At 47.2% G+C, this 22,493-nt stretch overlaps 1 protein-coding gene across 1 annotated transcript in view; it reads left to right on the top strand.

The window, feature by feature from the left end:
• Nucleotides 1–210: 210 nt before the first annotated feature.
• The window catches only part of CRACR2B (calcium release activated channel regulator 2B), a 395,737-nt gene continuing 373,454 nt past the window's right edge, over nucleotides 211–22,493 (top strand). Inside the window, exon 1 of the mRNA XM_078682799.1 lies at nucleotides 211–340. The gene's annotated coding sequence lies outside the window, so the exon portion shown is untranslated. The remainder of the gene's footprint in view (nucleotides 341–22,493) is intronic.

Here is a 22,493-nt window from a genome sequence, read left to right as displayed (position 1 = left end):
CAACTAAGGCATGTGACAGGCTGTATTTTATGATACCTTTACTGCCTCGCTTACAAAGCGCTCAGACACCAGATTTGTTGGCACGTCAGGGGAATATACAAATCGTAAATAAATAAGAGGGAGGGAGGGAGGCTGCGTGCAGCTTCCGGGTCGCTCGGGGAAGCCTCTGAGGCCGTCCCAGTGCCCTGCCTCTCTGCCCGGCCCGGCCCATACCGCCTCCCGGCCCTGCCCACCTGTCCTGCCGCTGTGAAGCTGCCAGAGCTCGGGACCAGGATCCGGGTCAGGCGGCAGCAGGTGCTCCCCTGAGTGCCGGCAGTTCCAAGTGCATGCAAGTCCCCAGGTGAGCAGCTCTAGCTTTCCATGGCACCTTTTACGATTACCTGCCTTCCTTCTCTCGTGTTCGCTTCAATCTGAGCCTGTTATGTCTTTATGCCCTCTTCTGCATTTTTTGTAGCCTCCTCTTTGTACTCTTTATAGCTCCCAAACACATGTAGAGAGAGGCGCACTTTGCTTTTTGATTGCTCCGTGGGTAAATACCACACACGCATCTGGTGGTTGGTGGCGGCGGTAGTGTGCAGGTGGTGGCGCGTAAGAAGAAGTGAACGTGTTATTCAAACTCCCTCGGTGATAACACGAGCCCTCTAGAATTCCCTCAGTGAGAGGCCGCCTGCTGCACTTTGGCCCCTCTGCTTACAGCTGGCCGCGCAGTGGCACCCGTCACCACCACGCAGGTGGCATTCCTGTGCATTTGAGTTTCTGGTGCCGTTATAGTGATTGGGCCAGGGTGATTGGGGCGACACCGCGCTAGAGCTGAAGGGGTTGTAGAGAATGGAGACGTATGCTGCAGGAGAAGCCAGCTGTTGCGCCTGGGAATGCCAGCGAAGCGCTATATGAAAAGCATGCCCTGATTCTTACTTTTTTATTCGCGTTTTCACCTGACTGGCTGGCAGACTGATTACAATTAAAAGGCGCTAACTACAGTTGCGAATACATTGCTGGAAGGAAGGAATGCATGCTCTGAATTGCCACGCGAGACTGATTGGTAACACAAATGCCTTATAATGAACATATGGGTCATTCGTTTTACCCTGGTGGATAAGAGCGCACATTGGCAGCGATGGGAATGGTCGATTGCGGGTGTCTTCTCAGCGCATCCTCCGATTCACAGGTTGACCTTGGTGGTCAGTGCCAGTTCACTCTGGAGAGGGTAGGCCTCCTACTTGTTTAGATGGACAGCACAACCTCGAACTGCTATTGTCGATGAAGGTTAATCCTGCAGCAAAGGGGCCTATTTAGCGCCTTTCTGCCTGAGGCATTCCGGTTTATTAAACATTCTCTGACTTTTGCAACCCACCAGCCAATTAAAAGTTAGCTTCTGAGGCCTCTGTCTAATCTGCCAGTGACGGGTTCCAATCCTGTCTTGACTGACTTAGCTGGGTAAACTAGTATTATGTGGTAGAAAGTCACGTATAAAGCCAACTTGTAATGGTCTAATAAAATGCATTAAGTAAGGGCCACCAAGGTTGAAGACCGAGTGGTTTATAAATGTCAAAATAATCCAGTGATTATATTAATGGACAATGAAGTGCAACATGGTAAAGTATTTAATCTTCTTTATATTGATGCAGGTTGCACAAAAAAGCTTTTTTTTTTATTTTACTGGAGAATGATCTCGGTAAACCCTGAGCCAGTACTGGGCTATTGTGAGGGACACTGGAATTATGCTCCAGGAAGGGCCAAATTATGTGTCAGAGTCGACTAAATTATGCTGCAAAATTATGTGGCACATTTAGTGGTATTATTACCTCGTGATTGCGACATTTTTACCCGTTGGCACTATCTATGCAAAGGTTTCACCTGATTAGTACCCTTTGACACACAAATACAGGAATAATCAACAGAAAAGTGACAAATCAACCTCTGCGAAGGGCATTTCTCTGCGTGGCAACACATGTTGCAGCATTTTTAGCACGTTTTGGTCAGTTTCAGATAGAGCTATTTTTTTCGTTGAGATCTGCAAATAGTACAGCACATGATGACAATGTGACAAATATGGAGAATCCATATTTATGTGGAAAATGCAGCAGCCATAAAAAAAGGCATAATTCCAGTGCCTCTGGCTAAAGTGTTGTCTTATATAATAAAAGGGTTCACTTATGGTGTTAATGATGTGGGGTTTTATAGACAACATTTTTACTGTGTAAAAAGCGTGCTGTGCAAGTAGAAGTGAATGATTTCACTGCTACTGTCTTCGATGTTCAAATTACAATGTGCTGCATTCTCAATATAATATTGAAGTTTCCTTTACGTTTCATTGAAAAAACGTGTCTCACACTAAGAACAAATGTAAATATGAGCAGCCTTTTTCCGTGCTTTCATTATTTAAATGCATTGTCATACTTATGACCAATTAGATGTGCACAATGAAATCAGAATGTAAGTCATAATTCATGGGAATGATAATGTCCAGTTATTATGGAAATAATTCATGAGATTTAAATAATTCCAGTGAAACATGGGTTTTTAAACCATTGCTTCATGTGCACTGAGGGCCTCAAGTCTTCTTGTTACTCTGCCCTATGCCAATGTGAAAGGGCAGGAATGCCCAGTATTTATGAAATACGGTGCATTCTTGTCCTTTCCCCCTGCACGGGCACATACCTTCCTGCCTGGCGCCATCGTAGGCACCCTTGCACCACGATGCAAGGGTGCCTCCTTTGCAGGCAGGATTGTTGTTGCACGAAAACAATCCTGAGTGGTGTTTTCCTCTTTCTATTTGTGCTGCAGAATGTGTGCTGCAGAATGTGTGCTGCAGAATGCAGCACACGAGGAAAGAGGAAAAACCAAGGAGAAATACAAATATTTCTCCATGATATGCCTGTTCTGGGGGGGGCGTAAGGTTGTTGTGCTGCCCCAGGTTTGCGTGATTAACTTAATCTGGGGCTGCGTCAAAAAATCCATGAGCGCTGCTTGAGAAAACCCATGCGGCGCCCATGGAACGCCTCCTTGACGCAGAGTAACGCAATGCAGCGACTTGCACTGCTATGTCATACTCCATATCTACAGGGGCGGCTCTAGGCCCAAGGCGGCCCTGGGCAGGGAGCGTAGGTAAGGGGCCCCAGAAGAGGCGGTCCGGGTGTGGCGGAGCCCCCCAGAGCTCAGGAAGGTGTTTTAATAAAAAGTCCAGAAAAGGCGTTCGATGACCAATACCTGCGGCTGCTCCTGTCCTTCCGAATTCGTCTCAGAACGATAACATTTAGGAGAAGGAGGGTATTGTGACACACGACATGAGGGACCGGCACAGACAGCTGCAGGGCCATGACAGGGGCCCGGACCCACAGCCCCACCACAGAGAATGAACCGGTGGCCTCTTTGCCCGGAAACATTAATATCGATGCCATATGGTGAAAGGCTGAGTGTGGCCTAAAATAAGTGCGCTTACTCACAATTATTACTGGCACTGGCAAAGGTTAAAATGGCTAGGTAGGGGTGACATGAATTAAACCAAACGTGGGGCGTGCTCGCGTTTCATAAATGCTGGCAATGGTTACACAGTCAAACATGGTCATTGTATGCGGGGAGGGGGCCTCCAGAGTTAGAGAAAGTTCCCTGCCCGGCAAAGGTTTACAAAAATGGGCACATGCTGTTGCGGTATTACTTAAAGGTGGGGGGAGAACGCCTCCTGATAAATGAGAGAGGTGGGCGGGTAGGCCATCGTCTAATCCTCAGACGGGACATGCAGGGTATCGTGCAGTAAGAAGAATCGATAAAAAGCCAGTTCAGCTATGGGTGTGTGCCTTGCCTGCAGAGTAGGACAAATGAAGAAGAAAGGGTATTGAGCAGCAATCTAGCTTACCTTACAATGCCAGCCGTAGCTCAGGATTTAGAAAACGCTGGTGCCGAAAGGAGCTGAAATATAATTGGAGTGTGCGCGAGGGTGCATGAACGTGCAACGTCATCATTTCTCACACTTAGGCAGAGTCAGCACAAGACTACAGTATTAGCGTGGCGGCCCCTGGGGTTTGGCGACCCTGTGCAGGTGCACAGCTTGCACATGCCTAAGGCCGCCCCTGATATCTATGAGGTCATGCAAAGCCCTGCAGTATCGCTATGCGTTGCCTCATAGATATGATTGAGGGGGCTTGTGCTGCCGACAGCGTATGCCTCTCATAAATAAGCTCCTTAATGTATATAACAATATTCACTTACATGCTGGACACCTTGAATTCATTTTTTAGAAGTTTGAATAACAGCTGTTGTCATTAGCCTATTCAATGGCATTCGCTTTACGGCTGGCATTGTCTTCTAGAATCATGCCTGTAAGAAAAGGCAAAGCCTAAATAGCCCCTTTCATTCATGTTTATAGGGCAGTATCTGTGCAGTTTAAATGCAGTACACTGAGCCAACTTCTTGCTGTGCACGTGGACTGTCACACGGATGCTTTGGGCATGGATTTTTACATGTGGGTGAATGTGCTTGTATGTCTGTCAGAGGACGGCAAAGCTTCTTATTGGACACAATAGCCATGTGCATAGAAACGTGCCACCATCCTCATACAGTTATTTCCTTTATCGGTGCTACGCATGGTCACCTGTTGTACGGCTGTTTCTATACAGCGATCAATACTAGTTCCCAATGAGCCCGTTTCTATACGCTTCAGATTTTGTAACTATAAGATAAATTGAGGTTCCCAGGTTCACACAGTGAAGTTATGTGAAGTAGGCCGGAAATATATCAAGGCTTTATGGTTCATAATACATTATTTTACCACGTGACTAGTATATCACACTTTTTCACTGACCTCACTCTTCAAAATAAAATGATTAGAGCTGAGGGAATGGAGTAATAAATTCTTCTAGTGGGTTGCGGTTTGTTTATAAGCCGGGAAACACACCCTGTGACCGAAGATAAGAAAAATGCTTAACAAATCCCCACAACTGACACACTTCCAGGTTCCATTCAGGTTACTTGGAGTCAGAGCTGGCTTTAGAGCTGGTGGCACCCTGGGAGACAATGTTTGTTGGCGTCCTCCCCCCATGACCCTCTTTTCCATGAATTCCCTCACTACCACCCTTTAACAGTGACCCTCAAGTCTTCATAACCACTCTCTCCCACATGCTTTTCTTTTGTTTTATAGCACTACTCATACCAGAGTTGGGTGTAAGTGCACTTTATATCTCACACCTTACACAGAGACAATGACCCACACGTGTAAATCAGCGTATAAGAAATGTTACATAAGAAAGAGGACTACAAGGTATAGAAGTCACATGTCATCCATACTGGTAGGTAGTATAGTTTAAGTGCGCTTGATCTGGAGTAGCAAGAACTCAGAATTTAAAACGGACCACTATGGTTGGGGTTGTCTTTACTAATAAGAATTGATTTCTATCCAAATAAACCCTTTTTGCAACATTTAGATAATGAAAGACTAGGGAAAACCCCACAAAGCTCTAACCTATACCTTAAAGTTCTCCAGGAAGCTCTTTGATGACAGTTAATAGCTTACTGTTCTATATTAGGGTATTCATTTATAAATTGCAAGTAACAAAATGATTTAGCCAACAAAAGTTGTAATCCAAGGAACTATTTACATTATATGCACTTCTGTGATCTGCATGGTACATGTTCTTTGCAGCAGGCATATTCACCCTTGGTGCTACTTTATGATGAGTCAAAACCTCCACTAGACAAAACATGAGCTCTATCTAGAAGGTCCATTAATCACCAGAGTTATCTTGACATTTTTATTGTTGCCTGAAAATTGCTTGAGGCAAGGAACCTGCAACAGGTGCTCTTAAATCCACAATGTATGTGACAACACAGCACATCTTGAAGTCAGCACCTGGTGCAGTAGCACCCATTGTACCACCCTAGAGCCGTACCTGCCTGGAGTTAAACATGGTCAGGTGTTTGAACGCTGGGGAATGATTTTGACTCGCCAGCCACGTTAGTTATGTGTACTGCTGGCATCTATAGCCGATCGCTGCAATGGGAGGTTGTAAAACCAGAGCTAAGCGCAGATTATGTATCTACCCGTCTGCCTTCGCATCTGCAACAATCCAGTAGAGTGCAGCAGAGAGCAAAGACCAGCAAACGCCACAAGCTAACCGCCACACCAAGGGCCGCGAGTAGCGAGGAGAGGAAAGGAAAGGAAAACATATGACGGTCGGCAGTAGATTCACGACGGATCTGAGAGCCTTGGACCCGTAGAGCCGTAGAGCCGGAGCCGTAGAGGCGGTGCCGGAGACAAGAAGAGGTGAGAGGCGGCCCTGAGGCATTACGGGGGGGAGCTGACAAGCTGTGTTACCGCTGGCTCCGAGTACGGCAGGGAAAAGCTGGGGGAGAAGCAGTGGAAGCAGCGATCCTGGCTGCACTGAACACCGCGGGATAAAACCTGTAAAAACTGTTTCCAAAACTGTGTGTGGCTGACACGAGTGGCTGACACGAGTGCTCTGCAGGAACTGTAGGAACTGCTTGAACCGGGATTGCTACTAGTATTGTGAGCGCCCTGGTTTCTCTGGCATGTTGCTGCGGGAGTTTTAATCAGCAAATCAGCTGAATCCCTGCTCTGGAGTTGCGATGTCCTCTTGTATTTTAGACCAGGAAGCATATGATCATTAACTTAGTGGCTGAGAAAGCTTCAGAAAAAGAAAAAAAAGACAATTAGCCGCTAAGTAGTTAAACCTAAATAAATAAATATTACATCATAACCACAACCAAACAGTGAGCAGTGAATCGACAGGACAGGACAGGACGCCAGAACGCCATTGCCTCGAGGCGGACGCGAGCGTCTCTACCGCTGTCGCTACCGCTGCTGCTGCTGCTGCCGCAGAGGGAGTCAGAGGGACATAGAAAACAGCAAACGGTAAACGGATTAACTGCCACAACCGAAAAGAAAGCGGGCCATCGGCCGGCCGGCTGCTGGCTCCCACCTGCTCCCATCTGCTGTCGGCTTGGCTGTCAGCTTTGCGGAGGTGCCGTGGACTGGCCACGCGTACGAGTAGCAGCAACTACAGGCTGGTGTGAGCACTGAGTCAAGCGTTGTAACAACAACACCGCTGTAGCCTTGCTCCGCCGCACCTGGTCACCTGGTCCCCCAACCAAAATCTACCAGCCCGTCGAAGGAGCCGAACCCGCACACGCTCTGGTTGCAGCACAGCAGTACAGCAGACCGGCCATGTGCGAGAGGAACAGCAGCTGCTGGCGGGTGTGAGCGCTGAGTTAAGCACTGTGATAACAACACCGCAGCAGCTTTGCCTCGTCGCGCCTGGCCCCCTTACCAGCCTCATCGCTGATGAATTGAGAAAGTCCAGGGGAATCCAGGAGCCAGGAACCAGGAGCGAGGGATAAGAGCATCTGCGAGCCGGCGAGTCAGCACCAAAGTGGCAAGGCACGAGGGGGTGTAATCTGCTGATCAGGTTGTTGGCTGAGGCTAGTACTGCCTCAGTCGCTTGGAGGTGAGACGTTTGCAGCAGAGCCTGTTGCCAGCTGCTAAGACTGCCCCTGGGCTGTTGCTGTTTTTGCAGCCTTGCAGCCCCAGTCCATTACCTCTGGGCATTCAACACTTATGAGAGGGGTCAGGAGGTGTCTAAGATTTGGCCCCGCCTAGCCCGCAAATAACACCTTGTGAACTCACCATGGAAAACATCAAGCCCCTTAGAAGACTACCACGGAGAAAGGGCACTACTCTCCGCTCCGCCTCTCCCGGGGAGGTTCAACAGGAGTCGCCACCACCTCAAGATATAACGTTACACTCAGGCGGCCTACCATAGCAATCTCGGATCAGCGACTTCTTCGGAAAAACTCCTCTCCAAAAGGGCTCTCCTTCCACTCATCCACTACGGCCCGACGCGGATTTTAACACTGACACTCAGAGCGAAAACTATTGCTCTCCTAGCCCCGTTCACATTAAAAACTCAATTCTGGAGAAATCCTCTCTGTCCTCGTCCAAATCCTCTGCCTTACATGAGACATACCAGCTGCATACGCTCTCTCAGGAGGTCGCCTCTACGACCCAGGACAGTCTCTCTGCCTCACTGAGCACCTCCTCTGCAGCCCTGGGAAATTCATCCTCACCTGTTTTCAGCTCAGACTCCTTAAATACTACTGTATTAAACACTGCGACCAAGCTGCAAGTCCAAGCCCAGGTCTATGGCAGCGTCCAGTTGACATCACCAGATCACCTTGATAACTGCAACGTGGCTAATCCAACTTTGAAGCACCAACTTCAACACAGCCCACGCTTACGTTCAGGGGCTCCCTTAATTGGACATAATGACCATTCATCTTCAAACAAGAGTTTTAACTATGATGATTCTTTCTTACCTAACAAACTATCCAACCGATTTCTGGCCTCCTTAGAAGCCCGAATCGAATATTCACTTGCTCACTCACCGGGCTTTAGCCCGCTCTCAAACTCTCTTAGAACGTTAACGGAGGACCGGAAATCTCCAGTGTTTACTTCCTTGGACACCACACACTCTATTTTGGTCTCACTGACATCTCTGCATGCAAAGCAAGACGCAATAGCTAAAGCCACATTATGGCAGTCGCAGAAAATGGAGCTGCAGTTCGACTTAATGCAAACTCTGGCCTCAGCACTATCGGAACTGGGCTTCAGGATAACCTCTCTTGAAAGTGTGGCGGCGCTAATGGGCACTCAGAATTCCTGCCCTTGCTCTCCAATAATCGACAAACTTTCGTCTCTCCCCGAAATCTTGAGTGCAATCTTGAAAAGTGTGAAGTGTCATAACAACGGAGAAGGACCATTAGAGCCCACGCGAGAGTCTCATCTTTCATTCACCGTTGAAGAGCCCTTATGCTCTGCCATAGTACCTTGTCCATCCCCAGAGAGAAAAAATACTTCCCCTTGTGTCGGCCCAGTCACTACAAGTCCAGCCCGCTTTACACCGGGGACTAGTCCCTGCCCCCCCAAAGCGGGCTTTGAACCCACTGAAGTCATTAGTCGAACACCAATGCATTTATTAACTACACGATCTGTCTGCCCCGACACTGTCCATATGGACATGGCCCACAGCTTTCCTAATGCCTCACTGAAACCTTCATTGTCAAGGAGGGAGAAAAAGAAACTCAAAAAACAATCTAAAAAACAACGCTTAGCGAAAAGGAGAGCGGGGCTTGAAGGCTCAGCAGCACTCAGTTTGCCAGCCATTAAATCAAGGGGTCTCCCTTATTTCCCCATTTTCAACTTGTCTTCAAAATCCAAAACAAAAACTACCGAAACAAGCATGACTGACGAGGGCTTAAAGGTCACCAGTGAACAGCCCGGTCTATCAACCCAGGGAGGTCCTGGGGCCACAACAGCCATCGAATTAAACTTCCCACCAACAGTGAATGATCCATTGTCTAACAAAATCACAGCATCAATTATCCATGATCAAAGACCTAGGAATCAGACCATCACTGTACAGTCTGTTGCAGCAAAACCAGAAACCTAACCATCTACAATTCAGGAAACAGCTGAAAACCTTCCTTTTCCCTTGAATGGTTATGATATTTCTGGTTATCCTAATGCGCTGGGATGCCTACGGGTAACCATGCGCAATATAAGTGCATATTCCATTCCATTCCATTCCAAACACGGAAGAGTCCACTTAAATGTCAGGTAATGGCGAAATCATCGAACGCGGACCCGCAAAGTGCAATAGAGGGCGATGCAACAAGCAGCTGTGCTTATCATTTATCTGAGGACCCATCTAGAGCCAGTTGGCTCTCCACTGTGCACATGCAGAGGCCCTGTCCGCCCCAATTGCCACAAGTATCAGAAACGGTAAGCCACCCAGGGGGTAATAATCACCCACCTGAAGCTCGCTTCCAACTTCTGACGGCGCCAGCACCTTCAAATGACCTAGCTAGGACCCAGAATCACCATAACCTGGAAAAGGGAGCAGAACTAGTCTTTTTTCCTCACTACGAGCACAAGGGCTCATACGATGTCCTCAATAGAGGCAATCTCATCCGTCTAGTTAACTGTGTTCCAGCGTTGTCTGGGGTTACCTCCTCAGACCTTATATCGGTCAAGTTTTTTACAATACCAGGAAAAGGGGGCTTAGAGGCCACCACCACATCGTGGTCCCAGGAATCCATTAAGAATGCAATCCTTAGGGAAGCCAATTTATTTGAAAATTGGGGCATCGAAATGTGGGTTCCTACCCATCAAAAATATCCCCACGTTCTCCTCCCCCAGGCCCCAGCGAAGTAGTATATTAGCGTACTGAAGGGGTCCTGGGGGGCAACCCATGCTTGGCTTCTGGAAGCGTCGAAAGTGGACAATCTCTTAAACATCGCATGTCATAACAACCAACGTCTGATAAGCTGCAAACCTAACTGCTCTGCCTTCTATGCAAACGATATCCGCCACGGCTATTCTGCCCTTGAGCCTCTTACTAACTTAGTCCAGCAGCGCCCTTCCTAACACGGGCGCCAGTCGGTTGAACCCTAAATTAACCATCACATCCTGGAATGTGGCCGGGCTAAAGTCAATTCTTGCCTCAAAATCAGCCGTGGATTTCCTAAACAAAAGCGATATCATATGTCTCCAGGAGACTTGGTCTCTATCTCCTTCGCCTTTGCTTGGCTATCACAAACTCTTTCAACGAGCCGTCCAGGCCAACCCCCACGGAAGACCCTCTGGGGGCCTCTCAATTTACATTAAGCACAGCTGCAAGATAACGGTCACACCTATTTCTCGGAACCTCACAACAGGGCAGACAGTACTCATCACCGGCCTCTCACTGTCAGGTAGGGCCCTCCCAATTCTCCTAATCAATTGTTACCATAATATAGCGAAAACCACAAAATCAACTGCAACTGATCTACTGGTAAAACATCTGGAAGATCTTCTACTGGAATTCGCACTTACGGAGGTACTGTTATTAGGAGACTTTAACATCAAAGACCTCGCAACTAATGGTCTCCTAGCAAGGAAAACCAAAGAGCAGGAAGCGATGACCATTTTTCTAACAACTTACAACCTCCGGTCAGCTCAGCAAATTATACTGGAACAGCACCCGGGTGTTCATTTTTTGCCCACGTTTAGAAACATCTCAACTATTGATTATATTTTCTTATCACCGCTTTTGGGCAATAATCTGGCCAGGATGGAAATTCTCGATCGTATGGAGAGTGACCACAACCCCCTAAAGGTAACAATGCATCTGCAAACGCCTTTTGCCGCGGAAACAACAGAAGTGGGGCAATCATCGCGGGCCAAACTCCACACCATGGCTAGAAGAATTAAATGGGATTCACTAGGCTTTGTCAAGGTGGGAATTTGGCTTAAGGCCGAAATACCTACCTTCAGACAAGAGGCCCCCACAGAGTTACATCACCTGTGGGATAATGCCATTGTTAAATTACAGGATCTCTTGGTTGGCCGCGTGGTTCAGCCCAGACCATCTGGGCCACGTCCAAAGCAAATTCATGATCCAGCACTAGCCTCCCAAAGAAAGACCCTCAGGAGGGCTGTGCGCCGGCACAAACTGATCAGCACTGTACATACTGCCAATAACGTGGCTTCGCTGCGAAAGACCTTTAAGAAATCCTTATGGGAAACCAAGAGACTAAAAGAACACTCTGAGTGGCTAAAAATATTCAACCTGCTTAAGGGCAATAGCCAGTCCAAGTTTTGGGCCTACATGAACAAACTCCATTCCACTAACAAGATGAGAGGAAACGCGGTTTGTGAAGAAGATTGGGTCCTGCACGTGTCCCAACTATATCGCAGTGATACCTCGGACCCAGCGGTGATTGGACTAGGAGATCGTGTCGAATCCACTCAAACAGAAACTCATGAGCTGACGACTGCAGCCGAGGTCTCCAAGCATCTGCGAAATATGAAAAACGACGGTGCCCCAGGGCCCAACGGTCTTCCGGCTGGGGTATTTAAATGTGCCCTGGAAGAGTGGGCGGTCCTCTTGAATCCTCTATACAACAACGTGTTCAGGACATGCCAGCTACCAGACTCATGGTCAGGCTCGATTCTATGCCCCATATTCCAGAAAGGAGACCCCACGCTTCCGGCCAATTACCGACTCATCGCACTGTTTGATCTTGAGGCAAAGGCATACGCACGATGTCTTCTTAGGGTGCTTGAAAAATGGGTTGCTGACAATAACATAATACCATACTACCAAACGGGGTTTTAGGCATCAGCCTCCACAATAGACAATATCACCACTCTAGCCATCCTGAGTCAATAAGCAGCCCAAAAAAAACATCTTCCACTTTACTGCTGCTTTATTGACTACAGCGCGGCTTTCGACAAAGTGTCTCGGAACACCTTGTGGAGGAAACTGAATAAGTGGGGGATCCCGCAGAGCCTCCTAGGAGCACTCATCTCCCTGCACAAGAACACATGGGTGCAAATCAAAACCGGCCCAAAGACAGTCTCTGATGGGCTAAAGCAAGGCTGCGTTCTTGCCCCTCTCTTATTCAATCTTTATATTCTAATCTTTTTATTGGAACATTTTTAGAGAACAGCAATCTCCTCCCGCCAAAACTCGGCCCTGTTAATAAGTCTCTGCATATATTACAATATGCGGATGACATTGTAATAATGAACCAAGCCAAATCGGGTCTCCAACGAGCGTTAAGTACGCTCCATATATACAACATCGCTAATGCCTTGAAAATCAATCAGGCAAAGACCAAGGTACTGATATTTGGCAGATGTAAGAATAAGAAAAGCTTAAGGTGGAACATCGGGCCTGCCAGGATCAACACAACCGTAAAATATAATTATCTGGGAGTCTGGTTCAACAAGACGTCTAGACCTGCAGCTCATTTAGCTGCCTTGCAAAAGAGAGCAGGAGCAATCACATACTCCCTGACTCGGTTGAACCTGTCCCTGCGCAGTCCCTCTGCAGAAGCCATTCTGAAGGTGATCAAAGCTACTCTTCTTCTTGCCTTAACCTACGGGCATCAGGCCTTTCCCGGGGCGTGCTCTGCTAGTCTTGATCTCGCCCAAATCTCCACCTATAAAAAAAAATTCCACCTCCCAAGTTTCATTCAGCGAGCAAGACTACGTTTGGAGCTGGGCCTACAAAGACAATCAATTTACTGCGAGGCCGATACCCTGAAATATTTCATAAGGTTATTAAAAGCCGGTGACAACACTTTAAAATCCCAGCTAAAAGAAACCTTTTCCAGTCCTGGCAATCCTTGGAACATTCAGATTGCAAAGGCCATAATAGTGCTAGAGATGGACAACGCATCCCTTCTTTTAGATACCATTCTATACTCAGCCTGGAAAAATGCCATCAACAGACAGGTCAAATTAATTTCCCATGGCATGGATCTGCACTCCGTAAAAACATCTTCCATTTTGTTCCCACTGAACTCTTCGTATCTTCCCGGGAAACCGCAAGCCTATTTCCAGGAAAACTTAAATGCAGTGGCACGGAAGAATATTATGTTCATGCGACTTCTTGGCTTGCGTTCAACGGCTTTTAACAGATGGGCTCCAACAAGGGAGGGGGGCCTGCAGACTGTGCAATTACCACTCTGAGTCATGGCTGCATCTCCTGTGTTGTTGCCCCAAGAAAGTCCCTCTTAACCTTTTCAGCGCGACCGCAATTCCCCCTCCGGTGCTGGGCCCTAATAAAAACGGGCGTGGTCATGACGGAACGGTTCCGTCATGAGCACAGCTCAACCGTAGCTCATGACGGAACCGTTCCGTCATGAGCATCGAAGGGGTTAAAACCCTTGTATTTAAGATGGGGCATTAGGACATGCTGGGAGGCTTTGGCCTTTTGTTTTGCGTCTACTGACACTCAAGTGCTTGCAAGGTCGGGAACATTTGTGAGACTCTTGGACAATCTTCTGTTACCTTCTTCGGCCCCCGCTCTCCTACGTCCTCCCCCTCAAAAACTCATCACCGACTTTTTCTCCCCCGTGGTTTAGCACTTTGCGTTTTTATTATCTTTATTTTGGTTTTGCGTAGCAAAATGTTTATATCGGCAATTACAAGACTGTTTCTCTTAGAAGCACAACGGACACTAAGCTCTGTGAGCTGTTTCTCAGCTTTATATCTCTGTTTTCTTCCTTTTATCTTAAACATTACAAATGTGTTAATGCTGATTTTTTATATAAGTGCTAATGCTGTCTTTTATAGCAGTGGTTTTAAGTAACTGTGCTAAACTAATAAAAACTTCAAACTACCTGTGGTATAGCGCCTCGAATGAGCGGGGCTGATGACAAGCTCTTTGTCAGAGCAAACCTTCTTACGGATTCCCAAGCTGTTATGATGCCAGTTGCAGAGTCCCAGGTCCTTCGTATAACAACTACAGTGGGCCTGCACTTCGTTCGTCTGTAGCCCCCTCAGAGAACTTGTGGCACCTTCCACAGGATCACACAAGAGTATTACCCAATTTTTTTTACTGTTTTCTTACAGCGAAGGGAAGAAAAGGCCGCTTAGAGTTCACCGAAGTGGGAAATCGAGGGAATTGATATTCAACCTCCAGAGCAAAGACATTTTATGCATGTCATCAAAAACAAACAAAGATTTCCTGGGTTGAGTGCTGGCATCGAACAGTGCCACCCCGCAAGTGTGGGCCCAGTCAGGGTCAGCCAAACGTGTCTGGTTGGAAACAGTGGTATAGCTAGATCATCAGCTGGAAATCCATGGAAGCTCTCTGTGCTAGAGACTGCTCGAACCAGGCAGTGATGCCCTTGGCGGAAAAAGGCCAGACTGGAAAATCACTTCTTGGCATAAGAACTGTGCATGGCAGCCGAACATGACCCTCCGAAGCAATGCTGTGCATCGCCTGTCTACTAGAAGCATCCTAACCCATGGAGCAAACTATAGATGAGCTGCAAGACCTCTTTGTTTTGCAAAATATTGAATTATAGTCAGTGAGATGGTGATCCTCACCTAAAATTGTTATTTTTGTCAAGTCTGGTGAGCCGGGAGAGTAAGGGAAGGCAGGAGATGCTATTTATTTTAGATATGACATTAGCCTGACTTTTTGATTTTGCTAAAATGATATGTAGGATACGCTTACTTATAGGGGCATTCAACCAGCCTTCTTCATCCATTGGTCTATTGCTGCGTCACTCATATATTTCTTCTGTCCATTGCAGTATACAACATGGGACCATGGGTCAACCCACTCAGCCATTGGCTAATTCCACTGGGATTGATGGCAGTCTACCCTTTCACATGGAGCACATCCTCATCCCAAGTAGTTCTCATGAGTGCCAGGGACGACTATGGCAAGGTGTGCTTTATGAGACAAAACATTTTGTTTTGCTTTTAGCCATTTTTAGGTTGAGCATTCAAGACCTCTTGTATATACTTTAGTAGATACTTTTATGTGTATGTACTTTGTGGGCACTGGAGAGCAGCCCTAGGACTTGTCTGCTTCCACTTAGGGTCTTTTTTTCTGTTCAACTGCCTCTATTTAACTGTCTTGATAGAAAACGACCAGTAGAGGTCAGTAAAATACCAGAATTGCTTTCTGCTGAGGGACTTTTAAAAAAAAAATGTTTCTGGCAACTGCCTCTATTTAACTTTCTTGATAGAAAACGACCAGAAGAGGCCAGTAAAATACCAGAATCACTTTAGCATTCTCTAGATTCCAGTCCATTGAAATTGTCTTCCACGAGCACCCATAGACAATAATATTTTTTTCAAGTCTTGAATTTTCAGTGATATGACCACCAAAGGCCCTGATTTTATATTAAAAACAGAGCCATTTCCCGCTGAAAGGCAATATTTCTCTCCATGTGTCCCGGTACCTTGTGTGTCCCTCAGTTTGGTGCTTAGTTTCCCTCCATATTAGAGAACAGTAGATGTTTCAGCACCCAGGCTAATGTGCTGCATAGCTAAATACATATAAGGTGCCAAGGGTGAGACCGATTGCATTGCAAATGCTTGTTTTTAATATTGACAAAAGGCAAGCACCTTCTCCAACAGTATTCCTGAAAACCGCAAAACATCCAGGTCTTCGCCCTACCAATTAAGTAGCCAGTATTTGTGCGCGTCATTCATTCGTCCAGATTAATGCAAACTGCATTTACCAGCATTTTTCCATTCCAGTGCGTTAGGATGTCTGCCCGCCTTTATTAACGAGGATTTGTGTATACAGCGGATTATCAATGGTGTGTACATAGCATGAACACCCCATCATGGTTTGTGTACATTGTAGCACCCATGATGAGTGCCCACGCAGGTAATCAATGGTTTGCGAATTGCAAATGCCACGAAGTTTCCTACTTGCGTGCACAGCATGGTTTAAATGGTGTTTGCACATGGTGTACCCACCTCACTGCTGCTCCTGTTTAATGCTGCCAGGGGCCTAAGCACACGTTCTGCTTTACTAATGGTTTGGACAGGATGTCTGCGTACTATGAATGCCCACAAGGTGCTTTTACCAGGGAATTTGCTAGGATGTTGTTTTTAAAATCAGTTTTTACACAACATACACTTGCTCGGATTTGTGCATGTCATAACTTTTCAAAGAATAGGATATAGCAATCGTTACATGCCTTGTTAATGAGTCTCATGACATTTCTTCATACTGTGATGTACATGAAACGCAACGAATTATTCATGAAGTGTACAATTAACTAATTGCTCCAACTTTTATTTTTTGAATTCACCCATATTTATGTACACCAGGAGTTGGGAAAATCATGAACCAGGATGTTTGCATAACGTAAATGAGTCAGGCTTTGTGCACAGGATTAGTCGGTATTTTGACATGAAGCACTTAGGATTTTGTTATACAAGACATTTGGCAATAATTCTGAACACTGTAGATTGCAAACATTTCTGCATATCATTCATCATGAATTTATTGGTCTGTTCAGGTTGAAGACCTAGTGGTTTATAAATGTGAAAATAATCCAGTGATTAAATTAATGGACAATGAAGTGCAGAAAAACTACTTCTGAAACCACAAAAATTCAATAAGAAAAAAACATATAACCGAACCTTCTCTGGGATGGCACCTAGAATTTGGAATGCTTTACCCCCAGAAACCAGACTCAACCCTTCCACTGCCTCATTCAAAAAGGAAGTAAAAGCCATCCTCATGGCCAAATTCACATGAATAGGGTCCATAGAAACCCACAACCTGAACGGGATAAAGACCCCTGTAAGCAACCTTTGCACCATATCGTCCCTCGGTCTCACACTACGAGACAGATTGTATATCGCTTCTTACTTATTTGCTGTTTACAATACGCCCCTGTACATTTGTTTTTGATTTGCTCTTCTTTTTTGATGTGTAAGTAACATTTATTGATTGTACAGCGCTCTGATATCCGCCAGGATCTTGTTCGCGCTCTATAAAACTTTCAAAATAAAAGATAAAAAATAAATAGATGGACATTGCTACTCTCCGATACAACTTTTGTACTACTCTTCGGAATATATGTATACAGCAGGCGTCATAGTAGTAAACATCTCTCACGTCATGCTGTTGGCTGTTTGGTGCATTGTTCCACCTCCTAGGAAGTGATCCCATTTATCATGGTAGAGGTGCATTGTTTTCAGTATGTGGCAGGAGCTGTTAGGTGAAAGTGGGAACCATCTTGAAAATAATGCTTCCTCTTCTCAAAGCAAGACATTCTGCATTACATGTACATTTTTATCCAAAATATGATCTCTAAATGCTCTATTCTAGGTTGTGTTATGTTTCAATGAAAATATTTTTGTTGCAGAAAAAACACCCATTTAAATTATTTTTCTCTAAAAGTAAAATCTGACAAATATCCTGCACTTTATGCTTTTCTTGACGAGCTGTGCCTTTACATGACTTAGTATTTTATCCAGTCTCCTGCTTTATTCCCCATGTTAAACTGCCCTGTTTCTTTTCATTGGGAGTGTGCTCCTCACAAAAACTGTACCTACAATTGTGGTCCTTCTTCAATATTGCTGGTTGTGTGTACCACTGCAGTTCTTCTGTGTCATTGGTTGTATCTGCCATTATGATGCTTATTCGGTGTCTCTCATTGCATCATTGTGCGCACTGCTCTGAGTTGCTGGCACTGTGGTCCATTGTGATCCTGTTTGCCTTTGCGGTACTTTTTCTTCGTCACAGGTTATGTGTACCATTGTAGGACTTAAACACAGTACTTTTAGAGAAACAATGAATCCATTCTAGCTAATATACGTACTGGCACATTTATTATTATTTATCAACAGTTTGCCATAGTTACAAGCTGCTACTACTCTTTTTTTAAATTCAGGACACCTATTATTTCATTTGGTATTGCAAGATTGTGTTACTCACACTTTGTACACCTAATAACAGCTTCTGGTACTGCCTTCTTTTACTGCACACTCTTTATTTATTTATTTGCAAAGTTTTATATAGCGCTGGCTAGACCCGGAGGTATCAGAGCGCTTTACATGAATAACAGTTTTGCATAATTACATTAGTTACAGTAGCATAGTATAACATAAAAGACAAGCCCCCATAGAGGATAAAAGGTATGGGGGAGGGGGGTAGAGACAGGGGGGTTGGGAGGCAGATCAGATCTGTCAGACCACCAATGGAAGAAATTACATCATGTGGCCCAAAAAAGTTAGAGTAAACGAGCCCACAAACCAGTTGGGATCACAAAGTCAGGGCCGGACTGGACATAGTGGGCACCGGGCAATACCCCGGAGCGCCGCATGGGTGGGAGGATGGTTTGGGGCCCCTGGGGGCCGTTTTTGTTACAGGGCCATTTTTGCAGCATAGCTGCAAAATCGGCCCTGTAACAAAATTGGATGAAAACCGGCCCTGGGAAAGAGCTCGGCGGCACCCACAACCCCCCGGGGGGGAGGTGGGAGCGCGGCCGAGCACTTTGCCAGGGCCGGTTTTGGTTCCCAGTCCGGCCCTGCACGAAGTTACAATGTCCAGTGCCAGAATTCACTCACTAAGTTGAGGTCACCTTGGCAATGTGGGGGGGCCACAAGGAGGGGGCGAGATAAGGGTGCCTCACAGTGATCATTAATGACTGGAGGGGTGGAAGGCGTCTCAAAGGGGGTCATCAAGAAGCAATGGACAGGCAGGCGACATAAGGCGTGGACCAGCGGCAAGCAGTGATCAAGGACTCAGTCGCAGCAGTCCAGATGGCAGACGCAGAGCTACGGTAACCAACGACCTCGGCACAAAATGGTGGACCCACAGATCAACAGAAAATCCAAGCCAAAAACAGTAGAGAAAAACCAACATCAAGGAGCAGGACTGGTATGGGCAGGCAGGCAAAGGATAGGGAGGAAGGAAGGTTGCTGGAATTCACCGATAACTCTCGAGTCGACATGGAAATTCTGGTAGCGTAGCAGTATCCTGACCCAACCTGCTGTAGAGACGAGGGAAATCGGATTGGGGGCCCAAGCAGCAGCCCCAGAGGAGGAGAGGCAGCACACTCAATTGGATTCGCCATGGAAGACAAGCTCAGGGTCGGGAGGGCGTGCTCACTCGGACTCCGCAGTGGAAAACAGGCTCAGGGGTACAGTGCGGCAGTGTCGCTGTATTCTCGTTGCTGCTTTATCTGTGGCACAATAATCGAGCGTTCCAGCAGTAAACCTGAAAGGTGTAGTGGGATGTCCAGGAAGGTGTTGCAGATCATCGGTGTTTCGTCGGAAAGGCGGGGGAGGAAGGAGATGCAATGGAGAGCCGAGGAGAACTGTGCCCAATGTCCGTCTGGGTAGGTGATGGCCGCGGGGGTGACCCGGAGCCAATTACCTCTATAGCTGTCTAGCGGCTACACCGGGCATCGGCCATGATTCCTTGGTCTCTGCTGCCAGAAACATCAATCGCGTTTCTTCCGAAGATATCCAGCCCAAAGGCGCATGGCTTGGACGACAATGTGCATGGGCGCCTAGGCCCGTTGTCTCCATAGCCCCGAGGCACACAGCGGCGAATTAAGCTCAGCCAAACGAGTTCGATCCGAGAACAAAAACCAGCCTCCGACTTCGGAAGACCTGGGGAACAAAAAGGAACCCGCCAAGAGCCCATACATGCAAAGAAGACGAAGTGCGAGCCGATCTCTCCTCCCGAAAGTTTGGGAAGGAGCAGCCCAACCAACCAACAGACGGGAGGTGGAGGCAGAGGAGGTGAGTGCTAAGAGGAGCACCGCGAGTGACCCACAACCCATTAGACCCAGCTAACACCCTCCTGCCACCACAGCCATGCACACCGCCCAGTGCAAACACAAAGAAAACAAACGAACACACAGACTCTGAGAATCGGATGCAAGGCGGAAACGAAACCAGAAACCAACCAAGGGCGCCGCCATCTTACCTATCTTACCTAGAACGACCGCTCCCGTAGGACTCCGCTCCCTCGCAGCCACAAAGTATAAAGAGCAGACGCTGGCTGACCCCCCACCCCGGAGAAAGTGCCGAGCAGAACATAACCTCCGGGCCCCGCAGGAAGCGCAGAGGCAGCCGGGGAAGCTCGAAGCTCAATCCATAACGGGGGCCGGGAGAGTACAGGGGGAAGAAGGAAACCGAAAGCAGCGCTGGGGGCGGCCATCTTGCGAGCTCATGCCTCCTCTTCAAATTGAAGTTAGAACAATGCGCAGGCCCTAAAAAGACCAACAAAGACACGGAAGGCCGTGCCACACCTGAGACAGATTAAACAAGGAAGGGCAACAGAACCACACCTTGAAACGGACTAAAAGAGGAAGAGCAACAGAACTGAGACCAAAAGCAGCCATGGGGGCGGCCATCTTGCGAGCACAAACCTCCTCTTCAAAAATGAAGTGAGAACAATGCGCAGGCCCTAAAAAGACCAATAAAGACACGGACGGCCGTGCCACACCTGAAACGGATTAAACAAGGAAGGGCAACAGAACCACCGCAGACCTCGCAAAAGACAGCAGCGCCAAGCGTGAGACAAACTCTAAGTATAACGCGCTACGCAATAAGGCAAGAGGAACAAAACACACCACAACACGTCGAGCGGGGGGTGAAGAAAGGGGACAATAAGGGGGCAATAAGAAGCAGTCAGCCACGAGGCATCGCAACACACGAGTAGGTGCACCACTCCTGAGGAGCTGGCAGGTGCAAAGGCGAAGACGAGAAGCATCAGGGAACCCAGCAGATATAGAACACACCACACAAGCTCTACACCAAAAGGAGAACCAAACAAGGCCCTAACCTCGCTCCAAAAAGAGGGCAGACTAGGCTGTTTCCAAACAAGAAGAGGCCTAGACACCATGGCGAGCCAGGGGGAAAAAGCCTCGAACGACATCAAAAAACACAGGAGAGACATTTCAGATTCACCCCTGAAACAAAAGAACGAAATAACCCTAGACATGATCCTAAAAAGGGTGAATGAAGGCAACGAGGTAGCCAAGTCAACTAAAGCATCCATCGACAACATGCAGCTGGAACTAGCAGCAATAAGAGCGGACCTCCACAACACGTACAACAGAATAGAAGCAGCGGAAAAACGGATCAGCGACATTGAGGACGTAACGCTACAGAGGAACAAAATGCTAGCAGAGAACACCAAGATCTCAAAAGCCCTTCAAAAACAACTGGCAGAGCAGGACGATCGAGCATGGAGAGGGAACATCGGCATCCTTGGCATCCCTGAGGGCGCAGAAGATAAAGCCGGGGCCTGCACAACCCTGCTTGAGGAAATAATACCACAACTAACTGGGCTCAAGTTCGATAGACAATTCGAAATAGACAAAGCCTACAGAGTGCCAGCCATGAAACCACCGCAGGGCAAAGGACCACGGCCTATAATATGCAGCCCGCTAAGATCGAACCATACAGAGGCGATCTTCGCCTTCGCTCGTAAAAACCCGAACCTGAGATGGGAAAGCAACAAAATAATCCTCACGCAGGACTTCTCCAGACAAACAGTGGAAACCAGGAAGGGTTTCCTATCAATGAGAGATACGCTACGAAGAAACAACATCACCTTCAGCTTCGCGGGACCAGCGAGATTCAAAATCTCCGACAAATGGAAAACACTGATCTTCGACGACCCAAACGACCTAAGGAAGTACATCAGAGGACCGCCAACAGAAGACATGGAGTCCCAGAACCTAGGAGCGGCAAAAAGAAGCACATCACCAGACAATGGGGAAAATGGAGAAAAGCCGATGTGAAGGCCAAAGAATGCGTCCACCAGACTTAAGACCCTAACGAACAATGTTACCTCAATACCGATCTACCTCATTCTTTCTACCTCCATTCGCACCTCAGCCAGGTCATACAGAGCCAACCAAGCTACCTCACAACAGACCTACCTCACAACGTATCTACCTCTGGAGGCGTGTAACTGAAGGACCACATAAAGGGGAACTGAGGAAGTCCCACATATATCCTTTATGCAATGTCGATTTGTTCACAGGGCGCGTAAGGACAGAACATGGGAAGAACTCAATACTGTGCCATGGGGGGGGAAATGGAACAGGGAACTTTGCTGACGCACACCCACTCAGCAAGCAGCGGGGGGAGGAGGGAGGTGTGGGAGGGGGGCTGAGGGGTAAAGGGGGGACACCGGGTACAG

The sequence above is a fragment of the Lissotriton helveticus genome, chromosome 3_1 (genome assembly GCF_964261635.1).
Source record: "Lissotriton helveticus chromosome 3_1, aLisHel1.1, whole genome shotgun sequence".
NCBI classification, from domain to species: Eukaryota; Metazoa; Chordata; class Amphibia; order Caudata; family Salamandridae; genus Lissotriton; species Lissotriton helveticus.
The sequence above is the reverse complement of the archived record's forward strand: the minus strand, read 5'-3'. Positions and strand labels throughout refer to the sequence as shown.